The sequence below is a fragment of the Spermophilus citellus genome (assembly GCF_964194105.1).
Source record: "Spermophilus citellus genome assembly, chromosome: X".
Taxonomy (NCBI): domain Eukaryota; kingdom Metazoa; phylum Chordata; class Mammalia; order Rodentia; family Sciuridae; genus Spermophilus; species Spermophilus citellus.
In genome coordinates this window covers 46,252,227-46,278,293 of record NC_138190.1, presented here as the reverse complement: position 1 = coordinate 46,278,293, position 26,067 = coordinate 46,252,227, and the positions used below count along the sequence as shown (strand labels likewise).

Genomic DNA, 26,067 nt, shown 5'->3' with positions numbered 1-26,067 from the left:
CCAAATCTTAGTGGTCAGGAAATAACTCAGCCTGCCTCGGATGTAGGCAGGGGAGGGGGTTCTTTGTCTGCCTGGAAGATGGCGACCGGCAGGGTATGAGAAAATGGCCGCCTGGGTCACATGTCTAGCCGAGAATTTCCCACCTGAAATGAATTGGGTTAGCTATTCCCAACAACCTTCCCAGCTCACAGGGCTCCAGATGAACCCTGAGGCAGCCACTCCCAGAACTTTCTGCAGAAGCTCACATCCGTGGCCAGGCTCTGCCCGAGAAGGAGCCAGGAATAACTTGGGAGCTTCTCCCACCCATATGCTGACCCTCCTCCCTCCTTCCCTGAATTGCGGAGCAGCGTTTGCGGAAAGAATGAATTTGTGTCTCTGAAGTGGGACCAAGTAAGGTTTTTTTGTTTTGTTTTTTTCCAGAAACCATTTCGAGGAGCACCTGACGTGGTTGGAGAGTGGGTATACCCCTAAAAACAGTAAATAGTCTGAAATGGCTTCTCCTTGGTAATCTAATTCCAGCCCCTCCTCTTCCTCTAATCTAGACCTCCGGAGGGGGCAGAGGGTAGGTGGGGCTTTACCCGGAGGGTATGTTCCTCCACTTTAAGCACATCTGCTGAAAATGACTTCCTCAGCCCTCCTACCCCTTAGCACATGCTAATCTCACTCCCTAGCCCTATATCCATGAAAGACTTGTAACCTCTCCCCATAGAGGCATAAAAATTCCTTTGGACACCAAACTAGCCCTGGCCACCTTCACATTTCTCCCGCATTTGCAAATTCAGTTTTTTGAAAGACCTAACTCCTATCACTTCTGTGAAGTTGCTATGAACTTTCACAGTTGAGTAAAAACCCAGAGCACTTTGTATATAACTGTTAACCTACCACCTCACTGAATATTGTACTGTAGTTGTTTATGTGACTATATCTCCACAGTAGAGTGAACTCCCTGAGATTAGGGACCATATGTCTTCCAGTTCTCAATCATACCTAGCACAAAATGGGTACAAGGTTGGTTTCAGCAAATTTGACAAAACGGGTGAGTTTAAAGCCTATATCTCTAATCATTGGAAAATGAACAATTTAATAGATAGCATTGGGAAATTTAACTCACAAAAAAAAAAAAAAAACCCTAGATCTCTACTTATTCTACATAAGAAGGTGGACTGCAAATAAGAAGGTAAAACTATAAAGCTAATATAAAATGTGCAGGAAAATACCTTTGTGGCCTTTAACTGCGGAAGGGTTTTTTGAGGGGAGTGGTACTAGAAATGGAACCCAGGGGCACTCTACTACTGAGCAATACCACTAACCCTTTTTATTTTTATTTTGACCCAAGTTCTCACCAAGTTGCCTAAACTGACCTCAGATTTATAGGTCCTCCTGCTTCAGCCTCCTGAGTAGCTGTGATTATAGGCCTGCACTACTGTACCTGGTTTGGGGAAGGACTTTTTAAACAAAATCCTTAGTACACAGAAAATACAGTAGAGAACAAATGTAATCAAATCTTTGATAGGAATAAAAATTGGTACTATTGCTTCAGAAAACAATTACAAATTGCGTGAATAGTTGAAGATGGCTCTGGGATCCAACAGTTCTCCTGTTGGAGATAGGTAGAAGATCTCCCCTACACGTTAAATCCTGAAGAAATTCTTATACATATGCTCAAGAAGGCATGTGCAAGAGTAATCTTTGCAGAACTGTTGTAGTGGAGAAAAAAAAATTTGAATGTCACCAATAGGAGAATGAATAAAGAAATTGTACTATAGCCATACAACACAATACTATACAACATTGAAAATGAATGAATCAGGTTGAGGCAGGAGGATCACCAATTCCAGGCCAGCATAGGCAACAGAGAAAGAATCTGTCTCAAAAAAAATACATACACACACACAAAGAATGAGTAAGAGTTGCATGCATGAACCCAGATAAATTTCAAAAATAATGCCAAGATAAATACAAGTTGCAGAAGAATACACAAAGTATGAAACTACTTTACATAGAGTTTTAAATCTCAAATAATGTACTATGCTGTTTATAGATTATGTAGACACATATTTTGGGGGGGGGTACAGGGGATTGAACAAGGGGTACTCTACCACTGAACTACATCCCTAGACCTTATTTTCTGTTTTGAGGCATGGTCTCACTAAGTTGCCCCGGCTGACCTCAAACTTGCAGTTCTGGTGCCTCAGTCTCCCAAGTTGTTGAAATGGTATTTTAAAAATAGAAATACCAAAAACAGAATGGTGATTATTTCTGGAGAAGAAAATAGGAACAGAAAGAGAGAGAGATGCACAGGAGACTTCAACTGTTTTGTCTAATATTTTATCTTCTGAGCTGAGTAGTAGGTACATGGGTGTGTGTTGCATTATTCTCTATACTTATTTGAATGCCTCAAATAATATTTTTTCAAATGACTCAAAGGATCTACAACAAAGTGTTAATAATAGTTTGAATCTAGATCACTATTTCTCTAACTTTGGCTAGAATCAGAATCACTGGATTACTGATTACTGGGCCCCACACCCAGAGTTTTGGTTCAGTAAGTCTGGTTTAGGGGGTTTAGGACCCAGGAATTTGCGTTTCTAAAAGTTCCCAAGCATGGTGGTAGTGATAATAATGATGATGATGATGATGATGACGATGACTACGACGACGAAGAAGCTGTTATTGTTGCTAGTCTAGGTACCATATTTTGAGAACTACTGATGGAGAAAATGAGATTATCAGTGAATTTAATTTTCTTCCTTGTGCTTTTCTGTGTTTTCCATTTATATGATGAATATGTATTATTTTAATGAAAGGTTTCTGTTTTTACTTAAAATCACTTTCATCTCTACTTCCCACTTTCATTTCCCTCCTATACACAGTCAATCTAAGATATTTTATGCATATCTTTACATTTGCCACCTTGCAATAGATGTATTATTTTAGATGCATATATTTCCTCAAATTTTTAATTTTTCAAAATTCAGGACAGTTAGAAGAAAAGTATAATGAAAGTCCATGTGCCCTTACTATTTTGCCAAATATTCTACATAATCACAATACCACTATCACACTTAAGAAAATTTAGCAGTTATTCAGTAATATCAAATATAGCCAAGGGCTCAGAGTTTAGCTCAGACCCCTATATCTTTGTGGGTTTTTTATTGTACCTCCCCCCTATTTCAGGGAGTATGCTGAGGATTGAACTCATGGGCATTTTACTATTGAGCTACATCTTCAGCCCTTTTTATTTTTTATTTTGAGACAAGGTCTCACCAAGTTGCTGAGGATCTTGCTAAAGCTGTTGAGGCTGACCTCAAATTTGTGATCCTCCTGCCTCAGCCTCATAAATTGCTGGGATTACAGGCATGTGCTACCACACCTGGCTTTCTCCTCCCTATATTTTTTGTGTGTTTCAAATGACATTGATATTTTTGAGGAGTCCAGGATAGTTGTACTTTTCCTTTCCTTTTTCTTCAATATGGGAATTGAACCCAGGGCCTTACACACTCTATGCAAGTGCTCTCTACCACAAACTACATCCCCAATCATTTTTATTGCATTGTGAAACAGGGTCTCACTGAGTTGCTCAAGCTGGCTTCAAGTTGAGATTATCTTGCAGGCTCATTGTTATGTATAATGTCCCACATTCTGGGATCATGCTTTCTTTCAATATGGTTAGATTCAGATTAAATGTTTTCAGCAAGAGGAGTACATAGAAAATATCCTTTATTTCATATTGTATCACCTCAGGAGGCACATAATATCAAGTTGTTCCTTGATGATGCTTTGTGTTTGTATATTTTATTTTAAGTAATGATATCTCATTCTGTTGCTTTGTTCATCCATTCTTCTGTTTTTATGTATACTTCTAATCCCTTGCTTCTACCTCCTCATGGTAACTAGTGCGCTTTTGCTGCATTTCCCCTAAATATTCAATGGACAGCATGATTGTCTCTAGCTCCCCAATGGTACAAATAATACTTCAGTGAACATCCTTGTACATGTCCCCTTATTGACCTGTATGAGGATTTGTTTTGCAATAAGGGTTTTTTTCTTTTGTCTGTTTGCTTACTTGAGCCTAGGACCTAATACATACTAGACAAACACTCTACCACTAAGCTGCATCCCAAATCCCCTCTCCTTTTTTTTTTTCATTTTGTTTTGAGACAAGGACTCACTGTGTTGACAAGGGTGACCTTGAACTTGGAATACTCCTGCCTCACCCTCATAAATAGCTGGGATTACAGGTGAATGTCACTGTGCCAAGAGATAATTTGTTTTGGAACATACACCCAAGAGCAGAACGATTGTATCCTAAAGTGTACATATATATTTAGTTTCACATTGGACACCAGTTCTTCTAAATGGTTCTCCAGGATGGCTGTACCAGTCCCATACTTTGACCACATATAAGGATTTCTATATGCCTGCATCCTCATTAAGATTTTTTTTTTTTAAAGAGAGAGTGAGAGAGGAGAGAGAGAGAGAGAGAGAGAGAGAGAGAGAGAGAGAGAATTTTTAATATTTATTTTTCAGTTCTCGGCGGACACAACATCTTTGTTGGTATGTGGTGCTGAGGATCGAACCCGGGCCGCTCACATGCCAGGCGAGCGCACTACCACTTGAGCCACATCCCCAGCCCCTCATTAAGATTTGATGTTTTCCAGCCTTCTAGTTTTTGCCAGTCTAACAGGTGTGACTCAGTATTTTGGTTTAGCTTATATTTCTTTGTATACTAATGCATTTTTAGCATCCTTTCATATGTGTGTTAAACACCTGTTCTGTAAATTGCTTGCTTAATAGCTCATATTTTATGTTGAAGTTCCTATCTTTCCTATGGATTTCATTTTGATTTACTGGAGTTTCTAACAGAGTCTAGCTATTAGATTCAGACATTGTAAATATTCTGTTGTAACTTTGAAAATGTTAGACTTTGAACAGAAATTGTTAATTTTGATGAAATAAAATTCATCAGTTTTTTTTTCCCTTTGTGGGCTTTTTCTTTTGTTTTGTTTGGCTGTTTGCTTACTTGTTTTTACAGTACTGGGCATTGACTCCAGGGGTGTTTAACCACTGAGCTATGTCTCCAGTGCTTTTTTAATTTTTAGTTTGAGATAGGTCTCACTAAGTTGTCTAGTCTGGCCTTGAATTTACAGTCTTTCTGTTGAGCTTCCTTAGTAGCTGGGATTACAAGTTTCACTTTGTAGTTTGAGGTTTAGAGATTTTATTTATTTATTTATTTGGTGCTGGAGATTGAACCCAGTGCCTTGCACATGCTAGGCAAGCACTCTACCATATCACCAGCCCTGGGGATTTTATTTTTAAAGTACTTACCCTTCCTAACTCAAAAAGATATTCCCCTCCTATTTTTCCATTAATTTCATAGTATCACTTTTCAAATATAGGCCTTATTCCATCTAGAATCCATAATCCATTCTTTTTTACTTATTTATTTTTTGTACCAGGGATTGAACTCAGGGGCGTTGCTGAGGCTGGCTTTGAACTCTTGATCCTACTGCCTCAGCCTTTGAAGCCATTGGGATTACAGGCATGCACCACCACACCCAGCTAGAATTCATTCTTACAAGTGGTGATAGGTGAAGATAGTTTTTTTTTTCACACAGTAAACCAGATTTTCCATCATCAAATACTAAAAATTCCTCCTTTTCCCATTGATTTGCCATGTCAACTTTATCATATCCATATTATGATATGTATAAGTGTGTCTATGTCTAGTCTTGCACTAATGCCACATTGGTTTTAATGTTTTATAATGTATCTTAACATCTGATAGGGTGTTTTTTTTTCCTCTTTAGTCTTCTTTTAATATTATCTTCATTATATCATTACATAAGTTTTAAATCAAATCTATCAAGGTCTTAAAAATGCAAGTGAGATTTTGATGGGGATCACACTGAATTTATAAATTAATTTGGGGAAGTTGACAGCATTGTAATATTAACTGATTCCATCCAAGAGCATGGAATATCTCCTAATTTGTTCAGCATGTCTTCTTCTGTATTCTGTAAGTTTAAGGTTTTCTCTTTAGAATTATTTTATATTAATTTATATTTTCTTTAGAGTTTTGGTTACTATTGTGTTTTGTTTTTATATATTTTCTATAGCTAATATACATTTATTTTCAGTATCAAAACTATTCAATATTTATTTATTTAGGTACTGAAGTTTGAACTCAGGAGCACTTTACTACTAAGCTACATCCCCATTCCTGTTTTCAATTTTTTTTTTTTTTTTTAATTTTGAGACAGGTCTTGCTAAACTGCCCAGGCTGACCTCAAACTTGTGAACTTTCTGCCTCAGCCTCCTGAGTAACTGGACTGAATATCAAAGTATTTTAAAATTATGCTTTGAGAGAAGGCTCTTCCAGCACCATGCAATGCACAGTACTCATGTCTACCTACAAGGAAGTGAGCATGTTGCGTTTTGAGGAATTCAATCAGGCTGTGAAGCAGCACAACAGACAAGACCATTTTCTCCTACTTTACCAGTACTAAGGACTCTGAAGGGAAAAGCTGGTATCCCTACTGTGTGCAGGCTGAACCAGTTGTTCAAGAGGGGCTGAAGCATATTAGTGAAGGATGTATTTTCACCCACTGCCAAGAGAAAAATCTTACTGGAGAGATCCAAATGATGATTTCAGAAACCAATTGAAAGTACCTGCAGTGCCTACACTAATTAAACATGGAATGCCTCAAAAACTGGTAGAATCTGAGTTTCTTCAGGCCAAACTTATGGACATGTTGTTGTCTAGAAGATGATGGTAGAGATGGAAGATAATGGGAGAGCCAGGTATGGTGACACATGCCTATAATCCCAGTGGCTCAGGAGGCTGAGGCAGGAGGATTGTAAATTCGAGACCTGTCTCAGCAAATTAGTGAAGCCCTAGGTATTTAGCGAGACTGCCTCTCAAAATAAAAGATCAAAAGGAAAGATTGGGGATGTGGCTCAATGCTTAAGCCACCCTAGGTTCAGTCCCCAGTATCAAAAAAAAAAAAAAAAAAAAGATTTGATGATGGTAATTGTGTCTTGATTTCCTGGTTTGCTCTAGTATAAAAGAAACTGCATACTTGCTTTGAATTTATTTTAGCAATAAATAAATGGTGAAGCCAAAATTAGCTTTTGTCTAAACAATAAAGAATGCTATTAAAAAATAAAGTTGTGCTTTGAAACATTTCACTTACCCCTGTCCACTCAGTTGACCCCCCCTCCAAAAAAAAACACCCTTTGTATCAGTTTTGTTCATTTGTTTTCTCTTTCCAATGTTTCTTTCTGCAGTTACAAACACTATAAATGTATATTCTACCGCCCCCTTACACAAAGTACCATACTCTCCATATGGTTATATATGTTGCCTTTTCACTTAATAATACACCTGGAGGTTTTTCCACATCAGAGCATTAGAGCATTTTCACTATTTTGAAAGCCACTTATAACAGTACATAGATGACTGCCTTAGAGTCTTAAATTATGTGGATGTACACTCTTATTTAATGACTGTGGTCCCTGACTGATACATGGTTGGGGTGTTTTTAGTTTTTGGTATTACAGTGAATAGATATCGCATACATATGCAGATATTTCCATAGGATAAATCCCCAAAATTACATTTATAATTTTAATAGATATTGCTAAATTTGAACTCCATAGGTGGTGTATCCTTTTGCATTAAGTGAGAAATGGTATCACAATGTAGTTTTAACTTGTATTTCTCTTATTATGAGTAAAGTTGAATATGTTTCCATTTGTATAAGGATTATCTTTATATCTTTTACTATGAATTAACTTTTTATCATCTCTCCTTTTCTGTTGGATTGTTGGCCTTTCTTTGATGTCTAGAACCTTGTTGTATAATTAAAGATATCACATCTTTGTCAGCGGTATCAGTTTTCGGAATTTTTTCCAGTTTGTCATTATTTTGACTTAGCTAATAGATTTTTTCCAAGTAAATTATATCTAAACAAATGTAAATGTTTTCTTTCTTTTGCCCTTTCCAATTTTTCTTTCTCTTTTAGTTTATTTCTTCCTTTCTATTGTCATTTCTTAATTATTTTTCTCTTTCTCTTTCTTAGTCTTTCCTTCCTTTCATCCTTCTTTCCTTCTTCCTTCATTCCTTCCTTTCTCCCTTCAAAATTAGGTTTTACTATGTTGTCCAGGCTGACCTTGAACTCCTGGGCTCAAGCAGCAACCCTCCTTCCTCATCCTCCCAAGTAGATTAGGCTACAGGCATATACCACCTCCAGATTTTTAGTCACAATTTTTATGACATATTTCATTAATGACCCCAGTTTTTCATTTATCTCTGTATCCACAACCTTTCATGGTACCCTTGCACACTGTCTGGCCATGTGACTTGCTTTAACTAACAGGATAGTAGAAAACTTGTTATAAGCACAGATTTAGAAAAAAACTTCTTACATGTTTTGCTTCCTCTCTTGGACCTCTACCACAGCCATATATACCCACACTAGCCTACTGGAGGACTGTGAAAGACTTGTAAAAATGAACTTGGGGGCTGGGGTTGTGACTCAGTGGTAGAGTACTCACCTAGGATGCATGAGGCACTGGGTTCAATCCTCAGCACCACATAAAAAATAAAGATATTGTGTCCACCTAAAACTAAAATAAATAAATAAAATGAACTTGGTCATCCCAGCTGATGCATCCTATAGCAATCTACTTCTGGCCAAGCCACCAACCAAGTGCAGGCACATGCCAGCTAACCCAGTTGAAATCAACAGAGACAGGTTTATTTTTTTTAATGAATCATTATTATGGCAGGAATCCCCTATCATTGTTCTTCCTTTCAGAGATATCCTGGCCATGCTTGCTTTGTGTGTGTGTTATGTATTACTGGGGTAATGTATTTCTAAGTAAGCAGTCCACCACTGAGCTACATCCCCAGCCCCTTATTATTTTCCCTTATCAACATTAAAATTAGCTTTTCTAATTTCAGAAAAAGTAAATATTTTTAATGGGCTTACACTGAATTTATAAATTAATTTGAACAGGCACAGTGATATACCTGTAGTCCCAGCTACTTGGAAGGCTGAGTTAGGAGCATCACTTGAGCCCAGGAGTTTGAGACTAGCTTGGGCAACATAGTAAGATCCCATCTCAAAAAAAAGCAACTAATTTGACATCTTTATGATTTTGATTTTTTATAAGAACATGGAGTACCTCTACATTTTTCTTTAGGGTGATATAAATATTTCTCACAAAGATTTGAGACATAATTTTTTTCTTTTGGCAGTTCTGGGGATTGAACCTAGGACCTTGCACATACTAGGCAAGCACTCCTACCATTGAGCCACATCCCCATCCCTTTTTTATTTTGGACAGGGTGTCACTAAGTTGCCTAGGCTGGTCTCAAACTTGTGATCCTCCTGCTTCATCCTCCTAAGAGTCTTGGATTACAGGTGTGTTCTACCACACCCAGCTAGACATTTCTTTTTAAGGTTTCTAGTTATTATATCTTTCTTCTTTAATAAATGTAGCCTTTTCTTTTATACATCTTCCAAATGGATGATTTCTATATATTAATTTTATATCTTGCTACCTTATTGATTTTTTCTCATTTGTAGTAGTTTTTCTATTGGTTCATTTGAGTTTTCTGGCTCTATAATCTTATCATGTAAATAGTAATAGCTTTTTCTCCTCCATTCCAATTATATACTTTTAATTTATTCTTTTTCTAATTGCAATGATTACTACCTCCAATACAATGTTAAATTTATAGTAGAGAAAGTAAGTAAATACCATTACCTGAATTCTGATTTTAACATATAAATGCTGGGAGTATTTTCTGCTTAAGTAAAATGATGAATTTGGGAAATCTATGAATCTATCAATAGAAAGAAAGATAAAACATCATATAAAGAAGAAGCGATATATTTCTTTTATTGAAAGTTCCTTAAAAAGAATAATATTGAGTTTTGTCAAACAAATCTTTGACATCTCTAGAGATGCTGATATTATTTTTCTACTTAGATTTAATAATGTGTATTAATGGATTTCCTAATATTGAGTGATTCTTACATTCTTGGAATAAACTCCACATAGTCCTTAGTCCTTACTTATGAATCCTGATGTAAATCACAACCTGATGTAAATCTTTGTGATTTACATCAGGATTCATAAGTAAGGATTAATTTATATGGTTTTCTTTTTCTGATATATTCTATTTTTTCCTCTTGGTAGTGGTAATTGAAACCAAGAACACTCTATTGCTGAGCTACATACCCAGTCCTTTTTACTTTTTATTTTGAGACAGGTTTTTGCTAAGTTGCTGAGGGTCTTTTTTTTCAGTTGTAATTGGACACAATACCTCTATTTCAATTATTTTTATGTGGTGCTGAGGATCAAACCTAGGGCCCCATATGTGCAAGGCAAGTGCTCTACCACTGAGCCACAACCCCAGCCCCAGCTTAGGGTCTTGCTAAATTGCTGAAGCTGGCCTTGAACCTGTGATTCAGCCTCCCAAGTTACTGGGATCCCAGGCATGTACCATTGTACCTGGCTTCTTGTAGAATCTGTGTCAGATCTTGGCATCAGTATTATACTCACTTCATAAAAAGATTTTAACGTGTTTGGGGGCTGGGGTTGCAGCTCACTAGTAGATTGCTTTCCTAGCATGCATGAGGTCCTGGGTTTGGTCCCCAGCACTACACAAAATGTTCCTTTAGGCTCAAAAAATAAAAATAGCATTGAGATCTAAAAATTTAAAAATAGCATTGGGATTATCTGTTGTTTGATATTAACGAACTTTCCCTTGTGAAAAGATCTTGGTCTAATACTTTTAGGAGGTGCATAGCTCCTTAAAGCTTTCTCTATTTCTTCCAAGGAAATGGTTCTGTTTGGAATTTTCTCTTTTAGGGTCAGTTATATTTTTCTACTACATTATCCATTTCTCCTAGGTCTTTAAAACCATTTGTGTAGAGTTGTGTGAAGTCTTTTTTGATGTTTAAAAGTCTACTTGCTATAGTTCTGTTCATCTATTAATTTCTTATTTTGTATATTGGTGCTTTTCTTTTTCTTTTCTGGACTACATTATCTAAGAGCTTATATATTTCTTTTTCACAGGATCAGTACATTTATTCATTCATCCTCTGTTATCTAGATGTTTTCTAACTCTTTGATTCAAGTTTTTATCTTGGTTAATTCTTTCCTTCTGTTCTCCTTGAATTAATTAATTAATTTTGGGTACAGGGATTGAATTCAGGGCCAATCAAGCACTGAGCCACATCCCCAGCCCTATTTTGTATTTTATTTAGAGACAGGGTCTCACTGAGTTGCTTAGCACCTCTCTTGTGCTGAGGCTGGCTTTGAACTCATGATCCTCCTGCCTCAGCCTCCCAAGCTGCTAGGATTTTTTTTTTTTTTGTCTAACTCTTTGAGTCTAATGTTTATTCATTTACTTTTTTCCATGTTTTTCATATAAGTATTTTAAGGCTATAAACTTTCCTCTAATCACTGCTTTCACTGTACCATAGATTCTGGATATGTAGTTTTTCAATACCACTATTGTCTGAAAATTGAGCAATTTTGGCTTGAGTTTCTCCTTTGATCCAAGAGTTGTTGCAAAGTCAAAAAAAGATCCATTGGCTGGGAATGTGGCTCAAGCGGTAGCGTGCTCGCCTGGCATGCGTGCAGCCTGGGTTCGATCCTCAGCACCACATACAAACAAAGATGTTGTGTCCGCAGAAAACTAAAAAAAAAAAAAAAAATTAAAAATTCTCTCTCTCTCTAAAAAAAAAAAAAAAGATCCATTTATATCAACTTCTATTTTTTCCAGTAGTGATTAGAGAAAAATATCTTCTGTTTACTTTTTGGAATTTATTGAGATTTTTATTCTTGGCCTAATATTGACTTTGTTGTTTAAGTTTTCTATGTTGTTACTGGATTTTCTATTGCTTTAATCTGTCCTGGAATGAAAAAGGTGAGTTAAATTTCTCTTGGTTTTAGTGTGTTTCAATTTACTATCTGTTGGCCTCTGAATCTCATTTTAATTTCGTTGACAGTTGCTATGTTATTTGGTTCAAAAATATTCAAACTTTTATATCTTCATTGTAAATTTTGGCCGCCTTCTTTGTCACAATTAATGTTTTTTTGAAATAACCTTTTATTTAAAAAATATATTCATAAGAAACTTACAGAGGTAATACAGAATTTCCATATACCCTTCACCTAGTTTTCCCTTCTGTTAACATCATGTATAACTACATTTGTCAAATACTAAGATATTGACACTGGTATATTGCTATTAACTAAAATGTCCACATTTTTTTCAGATTTCATCAGTTATTCCACTGCATTCTTTTTCTATCCCAGGCTCAAATTCAAGATACCATATTGCATTTAATGATCATGTCTGCTTCAATATGTGACAGTTTCCCAGTCTTTCCTTGTTTTTTGTGAGTTTCACAATAAATCGGTGCTTTTTCTTCTGAGTTCCTAACTTGTCTGATATTAAGATTGCATTATTTGCTTTCTTCATTTGCATTTGTCTTGTACATCTTTGCCCATTATTTTTTTTTTTCCTTTTTAAAACCAGAGACTGAACCCAGGGGCACTTAACTACTAAGCCACATCCCCAGCCCTTTTTATATTTTATTTAGAGACAGGGTCTCACTGAATTGCTTAGGGCTTCGCTAAGTAGCTGAGGCTGGCTTTGAACTAGCAATCCTCCTGCTTCAGCCTCCAGAGCTACTGGTACTTGCCCCATGGTACCTGGTGCCCATTCTTTTTTCTTTTTTTTTCTGATATGGAGGATTGAACCAAGAGGTGTTATATCACTGAGCCACATCTCCAGCCCCCCCTTTTTTTATTTTGAGACAACATCTTGCTAACTTGTCCAGAACTCAAATTTTCAATCTTCCTGCCTCAGCCTCCCAAGTAACCGGGATTACAGTGCACCATCGTATCAACCCATTCTTCTATTTTTAACCTTTTGGAATCAATTTATTTTAGTTGATTATCTCTATATAGATAGATAGATATTGATTTATTGCTAAAGATCAAATCCTGAGCCTTGCATATGCTAGGCAAGTGGTCTACTATTGAGCCACATCCTTGGCCCTAGTTAACATGCTTGAATATAGCAGTTGGGTTTTGCTTGGTGATCCAATGAGCTAAGACCATTTGTATTTATTGATAGGAAAGATTTGTCATAATATTTTTTAAACTTTCTTTACATATACATATTACATATTAAAAGCTTTTTGCTGCATAGCCTCTTCTCACATTTGTTTTTATAGTTATCCTGACATCCAGAAAAGTTAAGGACTAGGATTGTAGCTCAGTGGTAAAGTAAGAGGCCTGGATTTGATCCCCAGGACAACAAAAAAAAGTTCATATTTTGAACTAGTGATCAATCTTTTTTTTTTTTTTTTTTTTTTTTTTTTTTTTTGGTACCAGGGATTGAACTCAGAGGCACTCAACCACTGAGCCACATCCCCAGCCCTACTTTGTATTTTATTTAGAGACAGGTTCTCACTGACTTGCTTAGTACCTTGCCATTGCTGAGGCTGCCTTTGAACTCAGGATCCTCCTGTCTCAGCTTCCCAAGCCACTAGGATTACAGGCATGTGCCACCATGCCAGCGTGATTAATCTTAAGTGTCTTTTTCTTTCCTTTGGCAGTACTGGGGATTGAATTGGGCCCTTTCTACCACTGAGCTATATCACTATGCCTTTTTTTTTTTCATTTTGAAACAGTTGGCTGTGAGTTTGCCATCATCCTGCCTCAGTCTCCCAAGTAGCTGAGATTACAGGCATTTACCACCACTCCCTACTTAAGTGTATTATTTTTTTTATTACATTTTCCTAATTGTTTTTTACTAAAGTAAAAAAAATGTTATTGATTTTTTTTTTTGGTGGTGGTGGTGCTAGAGATTAAATCCAGGGGTGCTCTACTACTGAGCTATACCTCCAGACCTTTTTATTTTATTTTGAGATAGGATCTCACTAAGCTACCAAAGCTGGCCTCAAACTTGCAATTCTCCTGCTTTTGCCTCCTGAGTAGCTGGGATTACAGGCATGTGACACCATGCTGGTTCATATTATTGATTTTTATAAGTTGATTTTATATCTGGCAACCTTCTAATAATGTCTGTTGAATCATTTTAATATATTTTCTTCTAGCCCTCACATCTCTCATTTCTCTTTCTCCCCATATAGTCTTTATTTTTGAGAGAGAGAGAGAGAGAGAGAGAGAGAGAATTTTTAAAAAATATTTATTTTTCAGTTTTCAGTGGACACAACATCTTTATTTTATTTTTATGTGGTGCTGAGGATCGAACCCAGCACCCCGTGCATGCCAGGCGAGCACGTTATCGCTTGAGCCACATACCCAGCCCTTCTCCCCATATAGTCTTGACCAAAATTTTCAGTTCTGTATTAAACAGTTATTGGTGAAAGTAAATATCTAGTTTTTTTCTTGATCTTCAAGGAAATACATCTAACATTTCTTCATTTAATATGAAGTATGATGTAAATTTTGAGTACATAACCTTAACCAATTTATGAAATTGGCCTCCTAATTTACTAATGATTTTTATTGTTTATAGGTGTATGACATGATTTTTCTACATTAATTGAGATAACCAAAAATGTGATGAATTGCACTGATAGATTTTCTAAGATTGAACTAATTCTCCTTTAATTTTTGAACTAAATTCCATTTGATCATCTTATATTTTTAACATACTGTTGGGTTCTATAATTTAATATTTCATTTGAGATTTTCACATAAGAGAAATGAACCTATAATTTTATTTTCTTTTATTGTCCTTATCTGGTTTTAGAATCAACATTCCAAGATTGTACTAGACTAATAAAATGAGCCAGGCAGCTTTCTCTCCTCTTCTATTTTCTGGAATAACTTCCATAAGAAAGGAGTTGGCTAAGGATGTAGCTTAGTGCTTGCCTAGCATACATGAGGTCCTAGGTTTGATCCTCAGCATCCTATAAAATAAATAAAAAATAAAAGAGTTTCTTGGAGAGTCTGGCACAATGTACCTATAAAACCATCTGGGCTTGGATTGGAGGTGGGATGGGAGTTCCTTGACTACCATTTCAATTTCATTAATACTTAGTGGTCTATTCAATTTCTGTATTTTTTCTATATCATTTTTGTCATTTTCTATTTCTCAAGGGAAAAATTCTTATCTGATTTTTCAGATTATTTCTGTCTAGTTCCTAACAGTCAGGTTTCTGGCTCAAGTCCTTGGCAGTGCCTTCACAGAGAGGGGAGCGCCAGAGGAGCAGCATGCCTGTCATTTGGGGGCCAGTGGAAGTTTGGCTCCTTTTGCACTTTGAGCAAAAAGAAAAAAATGGTTATGTGTGATTCTCTGGCTTTGAATATTTGGGACTGTATATGATTGTGTACTCTTCTATGAATGTGTGTGTTTATACATGATGCTCTGCTGTGCTTCTGTTTATACAAAAATATAAGACTGAAAGAGAACAGTTTTTCAACAGGAAATTGGCTGGATGATTCGCTCTGTAGCTATTCTTCAGTATCTACATGGATCCCTGAGCTGCAAGGGGGTAATTTCATGGGTCCTTCAATGTCCTGGTGTACATCTGTATCTCTGCAAGTGGATGATTCATTCTGTGTGCTATTCCATGCCTCCGACTGCGTCTGTGAGAATCTGTGATCATATGTGTATCTGTATGTCTCTGCATGTGCCTGGGTCTCTAACAGTGGTAGATGGTGTATGCATCTCTGTTTCACTGTTGAAGTATATATATATGGAGTGCACATGCTACGTGGCAAGTTCAGACTCTCTAAGTCTGGAAGAAACATTACAACAGGAAATGCTCTGGATTCCAGCTTCCGGATGGAATTTCACTCAGAAAAATACCCCTTCCTGGTCCTCCCAATAAATGCAGCATTCTTTGTCTTTCTTCAAGAGGCTGATTTGAGGGGGGTTTTGCTAACCTTGACCTCGGAGGCCACATCTTTCAGGAGGTTTTGGCAGAGCCATGAAATTCCACACCCTGCCACTTGCCTCTTGCCAGGCCTACCTCTTCCTCCTGAATCCTTTTATAGCTCTACATTATCTACCAGACCAATTCCAATTTAATTGTTCAGAGTGGCCAGAGGAAGACACAGGGAGATGGGGACAAAGAATATAAGATTTTTTAAAAGTAAATTGATATGGGAACAGGAACAGATAGATAAAGACAAAGAGACAGAGACCAAGAAATAGGGTTTGATAGGTAGAAGCAGACTATAAAAAATGGAGATTAAAGAAACAGATGGATGGGTAAAGATATACAGAGAAATGAAGTAAGCTGGGTGAAGAAAGAGAGTCTAACTGAAATTAGGTAGGAATATAGGAGGAGATAGAGATTGGGGTCACAGAAGCAACTCCATTGAAAGTGAGGGCACATGCCAGGCTTAGTGGAGCACGTCTGTAATCCCAGTGACTTCAGATGCTGAGTCAGGAGGATTGCAAGTTTGAAGCCAGCCTGAGCTGGCAAGGTCTTAAGCAACTTAGTGAGACCCTGCCTCAAAAATTAAAAAGGACTGGGGATGTATCACAGTAGTAGAGCACCCCTGGGTTCAATCCCCAGTACCACACACACACAAAAAGAGGACACAGAGATGATAACAGAACCAGACAGATTGTGAGGGGGTAACTGGGATTAGATAGACAAAGATGGAAATAAACACGTTGGTGACAATAAGGAGGAAGATGCTGATATTGCAGCTAACATTTTTGAGCATTTGTTCTATGTGGGGCATCATTCTACAAGCTGTGCTTAATATTAAAACTCACTTAATCCTCATAGTAATACTATGAAGTGCAGGTACTATTCTTATTCATATTCTACAGATGAGAACACTGAGGCACAGCAAGTCAGTGGCACTGCTAGCATTGGAATTCAAACAGTTTAGCACCAGACAGTGAATGTATTTGTGTAGATTATATCATTGAATCCTCAGAACTCTGATGTAGGTTTTATTATTATCATCCACAGTTTACAAATAGGGAAAGCAACACTTCAAGTGATAAGTAACTTGCCCAAGGTCACACAGAGGAGCACGGAGTGAAGCCCCAGCCTGGACCCAATAATGAGAATATGTCATGAACCAAGGATTAGGATTAATTATTCCAACAGTGACAAAGAGATAGAAGCAAAAAATGTGAAGGGGGCAGAGAAAAAATGAAGACAGAGATATAGAAATTGGGACAGAAAGGTGAGACCAGAGAAAGACAGGTGGAGAACAGACAGATGAATGCAGCAACACAATTAGAAAAATGAGGACTGGAAGACAGCTGAGATAAGATAAGTAAGGACAGAATGATAGGGGACAGGAGGACAGGAGCCAAGGAAATTGAAAGAGAAACAGAAAAGACAGAAATTCAGAAACAGATGAGATAGAGCAACAGGGTTACAAATATAAGGACAGACATTGACCAAGATGAGGACCGTGAATTAGGGGCAAGATGGGAGACAAGGTGTACCCCAACATAACTAACATATAGAAAGTGAGACAGCAAGAGCAAGGAGAAAGTTTGAGAGAATAGGAGGGACAGGAAAAAGAAACAGCCAAACATATGTAAACAAAATGACAAGAGAAAATAAAATAGAGACAGAGATTGGGGAATGTTTGAGAGATGGTGACAGTGATGGAGAACTTGGGCTGGGGGACAGGCAAATGATAGAGAAATATAGACAAAAAATTCAGTTCAATACAACAACTATTCACAAATCTTTTGGCTATATTAGGACCAGCACTGGACGCAAGGGGCCCACTGGACTATGAACTTAGAAAGGCAGGGCCCATGCCTTTGTTATTCACTACTGTAGCCTACACCCATAATAGAGTGCCATTTATGGAGAGGGTTCTTGTTTATTAAGTGTTAGTAGAGAGTGTGCATGCATTTGTGTGGATTATATCATCAAATCCTCAGAACTCCAATGTGGGTTTTATTATTAGCACCCACAGTTTACAAATGAGGAAAGTGACACTTCAAGTGATAAGTAACTTGTCCAGAGTCACACAGAGGAGCCAGGACCAATGGTGAGAGTATATCATAGACCAAGGATTGGAATGAATCCTGTTCCATGCACCTGAGGCACAAAAAATTCTATTCTGCCAGTCTCTAAAGCCTTTATGTTTGACCATGATGCCTTACCGCTTCCATGACAGCTTGCTAAAGGAGAACTGCAGAGCCTCTAGGGTAAGTGTATCCAGACTCCTTATTCTCTGGAGCTCTAACCATCTACTAGGAGAGACAAATCTAGCTATTTCAGAGAAACTGGAAAGTCCTCTGGGAGAACTGAGGAAAAAGCAAAGAAAATAAAATAAGATTCTTAGAAGGGGAGGAAGTTTTAAGAGGCCAGAGGTAGATTTACATAGAAGTCAATGAAGCTTAAGTTTCAGGACCCCTCATTTACACAGGTCCCTTCAAGTCCTTGTTTAATGAACACCAAAAATATCCTGTCCCCAAATCTTCAACTCATATCTGAAAGAAATGAACAGAGGTTCTACCAAGTTTGACAGCAGTCCTAAATATGTGTAAGATAGGGCTGAGGTAAGATAGTTCAGTGGTTAAGTGTTTGCCTAGCATGGAAAAGGCCCTGCGTTCAACCCTTAGTACCACAAACAAGTGTAAGATATTATTGTTGTGAAGCTGAAACTTTTCTAAGCTATCAATAGAAAAAAAATTCTATCAACCATACTTTTAGGAAAGACTAACATTTCTATTCTCTTTATAGAAAATGACCTTTATTCATGCTTCAGTGACAAAATAGAAACCAACCATCAGACATTGAGAATTGTTACAGGTCTCTCATCTTCCCACCACTGAATCTCTAAACCTACCAGTGTCAGTGTTCATTTTCTTGTTCCTACCTGTTATGATGAAGAAATTAGGGCAGGACAAGTTCGAGGATGGATCTCCTCCTCTCTGAGGTGTGGTACCCCGAATCTTGACCCATACCTCTCCTTTCCCTTGCATTATTCCCTTTCTCCCTCTCTACTGGATCATTCCCAGCAGCAAGCATAGTCCACTAACTCCCATCTTTTAAAAAAATCATACTTTGACCCTAATACTACCATTACCCTGTCTCCCAGGGCTCTGTTCCTCTTTGTAGCCAAGTTGCTCAAGAGAATTTTCTACACACCTAGTCATACTTCAGTGGGGTAAAGGTAGGTGTTCCCTTCCATTTGATGTCAGTGAGGGTCCAGTAACAATCTACATACCCATTACACTCTAACCAACTAGTACTGTACATTAAAAATTAATGATTTTAATGATATAGATTATAAAATTTAAAATATACATTATCTGTAAAATTTGAATAAACAATAAGTTCCTATAGACTCCCCTAACACCCAGGTTCAAAAACAGATCATTCATTAGTGACAACCCCCACTATGGAACCCTTACTAGTCACATCTCTTTCTCCTCCCTAAGAGGTAACTGCTGTCCAGAATTTTTCCTTTTTCATTCATTTTCTGTATGATTTTACAACATATTACTGTATCCATATATTGTTTAATTTTTTCATGTTTTTCAGCTTTATAGAAATATATTTCTGGTGACTATTTTGAATCAGCATTAGTTTCCTGAGTCTCATCAACATTGATACATGTAGCTACAGTACAGTCATTTTTTTATTTCCTTACAATATTCTATTATATAAATACATCTCAACATATTCATCCTATGTTTGTGTTTTCAGTTTCTTGCTATCATAAACAGGCTTTTGTGAATATTTTTGTCGTGCTTCTCAGTACACATATGCAAGGATTGCTCTAAAGGGCAGTTCCCAAACTTTTTGGTCTTAGGTCCCCCTTTTTTAGGTCTCCACCTTTTCAATTAAGACACATCTATGTTGACCAGGTGGCCTCCAATTCCTGGGCTGAAGCAATCCTCTTGCCTCAGCCTCCTGAATAGCTAGAACAATAGACCCATGCCACTGTGCCCAGATTGCATTCTTAAAAAGCATTGCAGACCCCAAATAACATTAGTTTATGTGGGCTAATATAAAATATTATCAAATATCAATTAAAATCAATATTGATATTAAATATCAAATATCAATTGATATTTGCTGTATTAGAAATTAAAACTGAGGAAGCAGCGTGCATTGGCTCAGGGGCTCAGGAGGCTGAGGTAGGAGGATAGCAAGTTTGAGGCCAACCTAGTAACTTAGTGAGACTCTGTCTAAAAATAAACTTTAAAAAAAGCTGGGGATGTAGCTCACTGGTAGAACACTTGCCTAGCATGGTCTAGTTCCTGTGTTCAGTCCCTAGTACCACCAAAAAAGAAAAAGAAATTAAAATTGGAAAAGTTTAAATATATCCATTTCAAAATAACAATAATAAATATATTAATTTCACACAAGGTTTTTATGAAGAATATGTTTTCCAAAACAAAAATAATTTAGTGAGAAAAGTGACTCTGTTATACATTTTTTTATAAATCTCTACTGTATGGCTTAATAAAAGACATCTGGATTCTTATATCACTTCTACATTCAATCTGTTGTGATATCACATGTCAAGTAGCCTCTGGAAAACTCTCTCCTACATTCTTGAGAGAATGAGAGTAAAATAAGCAAATAACTAGTATTATGGTTTTGGCTCCGCCCAACTCCACAGGATCCCCAGACCACACTGTGAGAACTGCTACTCTGGGATATATATCTAGAACTGCTGGGTGATAGAGTATGTGTATCATTCAGTTTTACTAGAAAATGCCCAGCTTTTTCTAGAGTAGTTGTATCAATTTACACTCTCATGAATGATGTATCCATTCACTCTTCATCCATTCTGGTGTTCATCCTAACAGCTCTTATCAAGGTCACCAACAGTAACTATGTTGCTATATCCAATGGACTCTTTTCATTCCTCATCATACTTGACTTCTCAACATTCTTAAAAGATCCCAGACACACTCCTATTTAGGACCCTACCTCTCAGTCTCTTTGCCAGCTCCTGCTTTTTCACCCAACAAGTAAAGTTGGAACTCTGTAGAGCTCAGTCATAAATCCTCTTCCATTTTCACTCTTTGCTTTATCTTTACTGATCTTTTTTATTCTCATGGCATTTATTTGTTTGCTTGTTTATAGTGGGGATTTAACCCAGGCACTTTACCACTGAGCTATATTCCAGAATGTTTTATCTTAAATTTTGAGACAGAGTCTTGCTAAGTTGCTTAGGGCATCACTAAGTTGCTGAGGCTGGTCTTGAACTTGCAATCCTCCTGCCTCAGCTTCCCAAGTCACTAAGATTACAGGTGTGTGCAATTGTGCCTGGCTTTATGCTGATGACTCTCCTTTATATTCAAAACCCAGACCACTTCCCTAGAATATACCACCACATACTTGACTTTTCCATGTGGATTTCAAAAGAGCATGTCCCATTTAACATATCCAAAACTTAATTCTTGCTCTTCCCCAGAAAAACCTGTTCCTCTTTCTATTTTTCTCACTTCAATGAGGGACTGGCTCCACCATCTGCAGTCCCTGAGAATCATTCTTGAGTTCTCCCTCCCCACCTCCCCTTCCAAGCCTCTACACCATATCCTCTCAATTCTAAATATCTCTTAAATTTGTATACCTCTCCCTATCTAAACTGCCACTACTTTCAGCATTTGTCAACTCACCATTATCTCTATTTGCAATGAGTTCCTAATCTTGTCCACCATCAATCCAGTCCACAGCAACGATGTCAACCCCAAGTTAAAAACTTAATTTTTAAGTGTATCTCATCAGGTTTTAGATATGAAATACCTACAAAAGGGATTCTATTTTCTTATGATTCTGTTTACATATGACACAAAGTGAAGAATTTCATGGAACATACTTATCCTTCCTACATAATTCTATGATACACTCTAACACTTTCTATTCTTTTCTCAAATTGACTACAGTACCTTCTTCAGTGGGATCCGCATGTAAAATCATTGCTTCAATACCTTTCCAATGCTTGTAGACTCAAATCCATTCTCCTTACCATGTCCTATAAAGCTCTACATAATTTGACTCCTTTAACCTTATATCCCACCCCTCTCACCATTGACTATGTTCCAATCACACTAGCCTTCCTATAGCTCCTAAATATAGTTGTCCACTGGCATACTTGGACAATTGGTTCCAGGACCCTCACCACATGGATGCCAAAATCTGCAGATGCTCAAGTCCCTTATATAAAATGGCATAGCCTGGTTAACAAAGCAGACCCCATCACAAAAGAATGGCACAGTATTTGCAAATAACCTATGCACATCCTCCTATATACTTTAAATCATCTCTAGATTACTTATAACAGCTAATGCAACACCATGCTATGTAAATAATTGTTATACTGTACTGTTTAAGGAATAACAACAATAAAAAATCTGTATACATTTGGTACAGGCAAATTTTTTCATTCATACACAGGATATATATATATATATATATATATATATATATATAGAGAGAGAGAGAGAGAGAGAGAGAGAGAGAGAGAGAGAGAGAGAGAGAGAGAGAGACTGGAGTGTGAACCCAGAGCTTCACACATGCTAGACAAGTGCTCCACCACTGAGATACATCCGCAGCCCTTTTTTAAATTTTTTATTTTGAAATAGGGGCTCACTAGTTTACCCAGGCTGACCTAGAACTTGTGATCCTCCTTCTTCAGCCTCCCAAGTAACTGGGATTCCAGGTGTGTGCTACCACACCCAGTTCAAAATATTTTTTATCTGAAATTGGTTGAATCAGTGGATGCAACAGAGGAGCAATTGTATATCATTTCTCTTTCTCCCCAGGGCCTTACTACTTGTGTTGTCCACTGTGCCTGGAACATTTTTGCCTTCACCCTTCCTCTGCTGACTCCCATTCCTTCAGTTTCAGCTTAAATATCAGGCCTTGCCTGACGCCTCAGACTAAATCACCCAACCCCATTATTCTTTTTTCTATCCTATCATCCTGTTTTGTCCCTTTATAGCCTTATAATATTTTGTAATTATGTGTGTTTATGTGTTATAACTATGTTTGTATATTTCATATTATCTTCAATACCAGGCTATAAACTCTGAGGAAAGAGTTTGTTCACCACTGTCTTGTTCATCTCTGTCTTACTACTGCATAGTGTTTCACATGGAGCCTGGCCCATAGTGTGTGCTCAAAAGACATTCATTGAATGAGCTGGAGATTTGGAGAACAAATGAAGGGGAATTAAGGAAATGTGGAGAGAATTTCACACAGAGGCAACAGCATATGCAAAGGTTCAGAAGCTATAAGGCTAAGGAAAGTCTAAGAATTTCAGCTTTGACTCAAGCATGTAGTCTGGAAAAGCTGGCAGGGGGCCAGATGATGAAGGGATCAGCTTAACCTTCCCAGTTAAGGAAGGTAGATTTTCTTTTGAGTCAGTTGGGACTTGCTGAAAGATTCTAAATATAGGAGTAATATGATTTGATTTGCCTTTTCAAAAGATACACATTGCCTATAGTGTAGAGAATAGATTCCAAAGAACAGAAATGAACCAAGGCAGCTGCAGAAGTATTGTAGGTTAGAAATGGCGCTGGTCTAAACCAGAATTGTGTCATCAGAAATTAAGAGCCTAGAGCTGGGATTGTAGCTCTGTGGTAAGCACTTGCCTAGCACATGTAAGGCACTGGGTTCGATCCTCAGCACCACGTTAAAAAAAATAAATAAGATAAAGGTATGTGTCCATCTACAACTAAATTTTTTTTTTCAAAATGAAGAGTCTACATAAATAGACTTGGGAGATATTAAGGAGTTAAATGACAGTACTTAATAATTACATGGGGGGCTAGAAGAAAAAGCAGAACCAGGGGTGTACCTCAGGTTTCTTCTTTCACTGGGGTCATTCACTAAGATAAGGTGCCAAGAAGGACAGTTTGGAGGAGGATACCCGGGGTTGGAAACAAGCTGAGGTTTTAGGTGTCTCTGGGATATTCAGGTAAAGCTGTCTAATAACCAATGGAATGCATGAGTCAGAAGAAACATTTGGACTTGGGGTTAGCAGTTTAGGGGTAATCAGCAAAGATAATAATTGAAGCCATGAATGCAAATGAGATAACTGAAGGAAAGAAGAGAGAAAGACAGGAGCTTAGATCACAGCCCTAAAGAACAGCAACATTAGGGGTTGGACAAGGAGGAGCTCAGAAAATAAAAAGGAATTACCAAGGAAGTAGGAGAAATATAAGGAGAATATGATGTCATGAAAGTGGTTTAAGGAAGAGGGAGTGGTCCCCAGTGCCAAATGCTACCTAAAAGCCAAGTAGGATCACCTCTGAAAAGATTCTATTGCCCAGCATTTTGGGAAGCTGAGACAGAAAGATCTCAAGTTCAAAGCCAGCCTCAGCAATTTAGGGAGGCCCTAAGGAACTTAGCAAGACCCTGTCTCAAAATTAAAAAATAAATAAATAAAATGGGCTGGATATATGGCTCAGTGGTTAAGTCCCCCTGGGTTCAATTCCTGGTACAAAGAAGAAGGAGAAGGAGAAGGAGAAAGAGAGGGAGAGGTAGAGGAAGGAGGAAAAGGAGGAGAAAATGAAGATTCTATTGGAGTTAGTGACTTAAACCATGGCAGACCTTGGTAAGAGGCAAGAAGTGGAGGCAGATTGGAGTGGGTTCAAAGATACGTGGAAAGTGGGGAAATGAAGACAGTTGAGGTAGGCAACCCTCTTGAGAAGTTTGTAGAAAAGAGAAGATAAGGAGATGGTTGGAGAGAAAGAATTTTGGGTAGTCATTTATTAATTTTTAGATGGATGAGACCTGAGTATGCTTAAACGGGAAGGAGCAAGGGGCAGATTCCTAGGCTTGGTGGCAAAAGTCAAGAACTTCATGTTTGGTGGCTTTTGTTTACCCTGTGAAGTAGGAGATGGGGTCATCTGCTAAGGGTTAGAAGGCTGATGGAGAAATAGGGGGCCAGGTGAGGGAAGGTTTGAAATGGCCGTGTGAAGAATGGGAGAGAGGGATGATCAGGGAGTGGTGAGGAGAATGAGAGAGAGAGGGGCGGGCGCATGAGAGCTGACGAGTAGGGTTGTAGGTCAGCACTGAAGACGTCACAGAAGCTGGGAAATATGGGTTTATAATGGCACACGTCTGTAAAGTTGAATAGCTTTTGCCAGCAATGTTTTCTTGCCTGGGAAAAGGCAGACAGTTGGACGGATTCAAGACTGGGATGTTGCCAAGCCCATGCGACAAATCAGGGAACTGAGGCTACTGGTAAGAGAGTTGAAAAGTAAAAGACCATGAGATCTGGTCTGAGCAAAGTGAAGAGTACAGGCCAGCTATGACCAAACCCTAGGGAAACTCTGGAACGTGTGGAAAGGCTTCTGGAAGAGAGTGATAGGCGAGCGGAAGAAGACTTGACATGGGATGGAAGAACAGATTTAGAGCATGGTGCCAGGAGATTTGCCGGTGTGGAAACACTGAGGGTTGGAGAAGGCAAACTGAGGGAGAAATTTTAAGGGGTAGGAGGAGGGCCTTGAAGGCATTCGCTGCGAGAAGTGAGGCGGGACCGACGAGGGGGCGTGGTCAAGCGCAAATCCCGGGCGAGGGGGCGGGCCCCGGTAACTGGGTTCCAGCGCCGCTGTGGCTGCGGCTGGGCTGCCTCAGGGACGGGCCCCCGCCTCCCCATCCCCCTTCCCAGGGCTTCTTCCCGCCCGCCGCCGCGGAGATCAAGGCTGAGGCTGGAGAGGACGGTGGAGCCCGGCCCAGGCAGTTTCCCTGCCCCCCGCGGCTGGAGCATCGTCCGGAGGACGGGCTGAAGGAGAGCCCCGCAGCCGGAGCGCGCGGCGCACACGCGCGCCCCCAGGCCACCGCCGTCCTCTCTTCCCTCCCTTACCCTCCCCTTCCCTCTTCTCCGCCCCCAGCCTCCGCTGCGGCGGGAGGAAGAACCCTTTCCGACCAGCCAAGAGAGCCCAGATCGATTCCCATTTGAGGAGAAAGAAGAGACCCCGCACTCAGATCCGACTGGCCGCTCGCCTCGGGGCCACGGAAGTGGCTCACAGTCCAGTGGAGAGCCCGCGCCGAGTGCAGCCCTCCGACCCTTGCCCAGCCGCAGCCGCATAGA

At 38.6% G+C, this 26,067-nt stretch overlaps 1 pseudogene across 1 annotated transcript; it reads left to right on the top strand.

Annotated features, from left to right (window-relative positions):
• The first annotated feature begins 460 nt into the window (after window positions 1-460).
• Window positions 461-6,773, top strand: LOC308639420 (thioredoxin domain-containing protein 17-like; annotated as a pseudogene). The gene is made up of 2 exons: window positions 461-476; window positions 6,316-6,773. The product of its transcript is annotated as a thioredoxin domain-containing protein 17-like (transcript).
• Window positions 6,774-26,067: the final 19,294 nt, after the last annotated feature.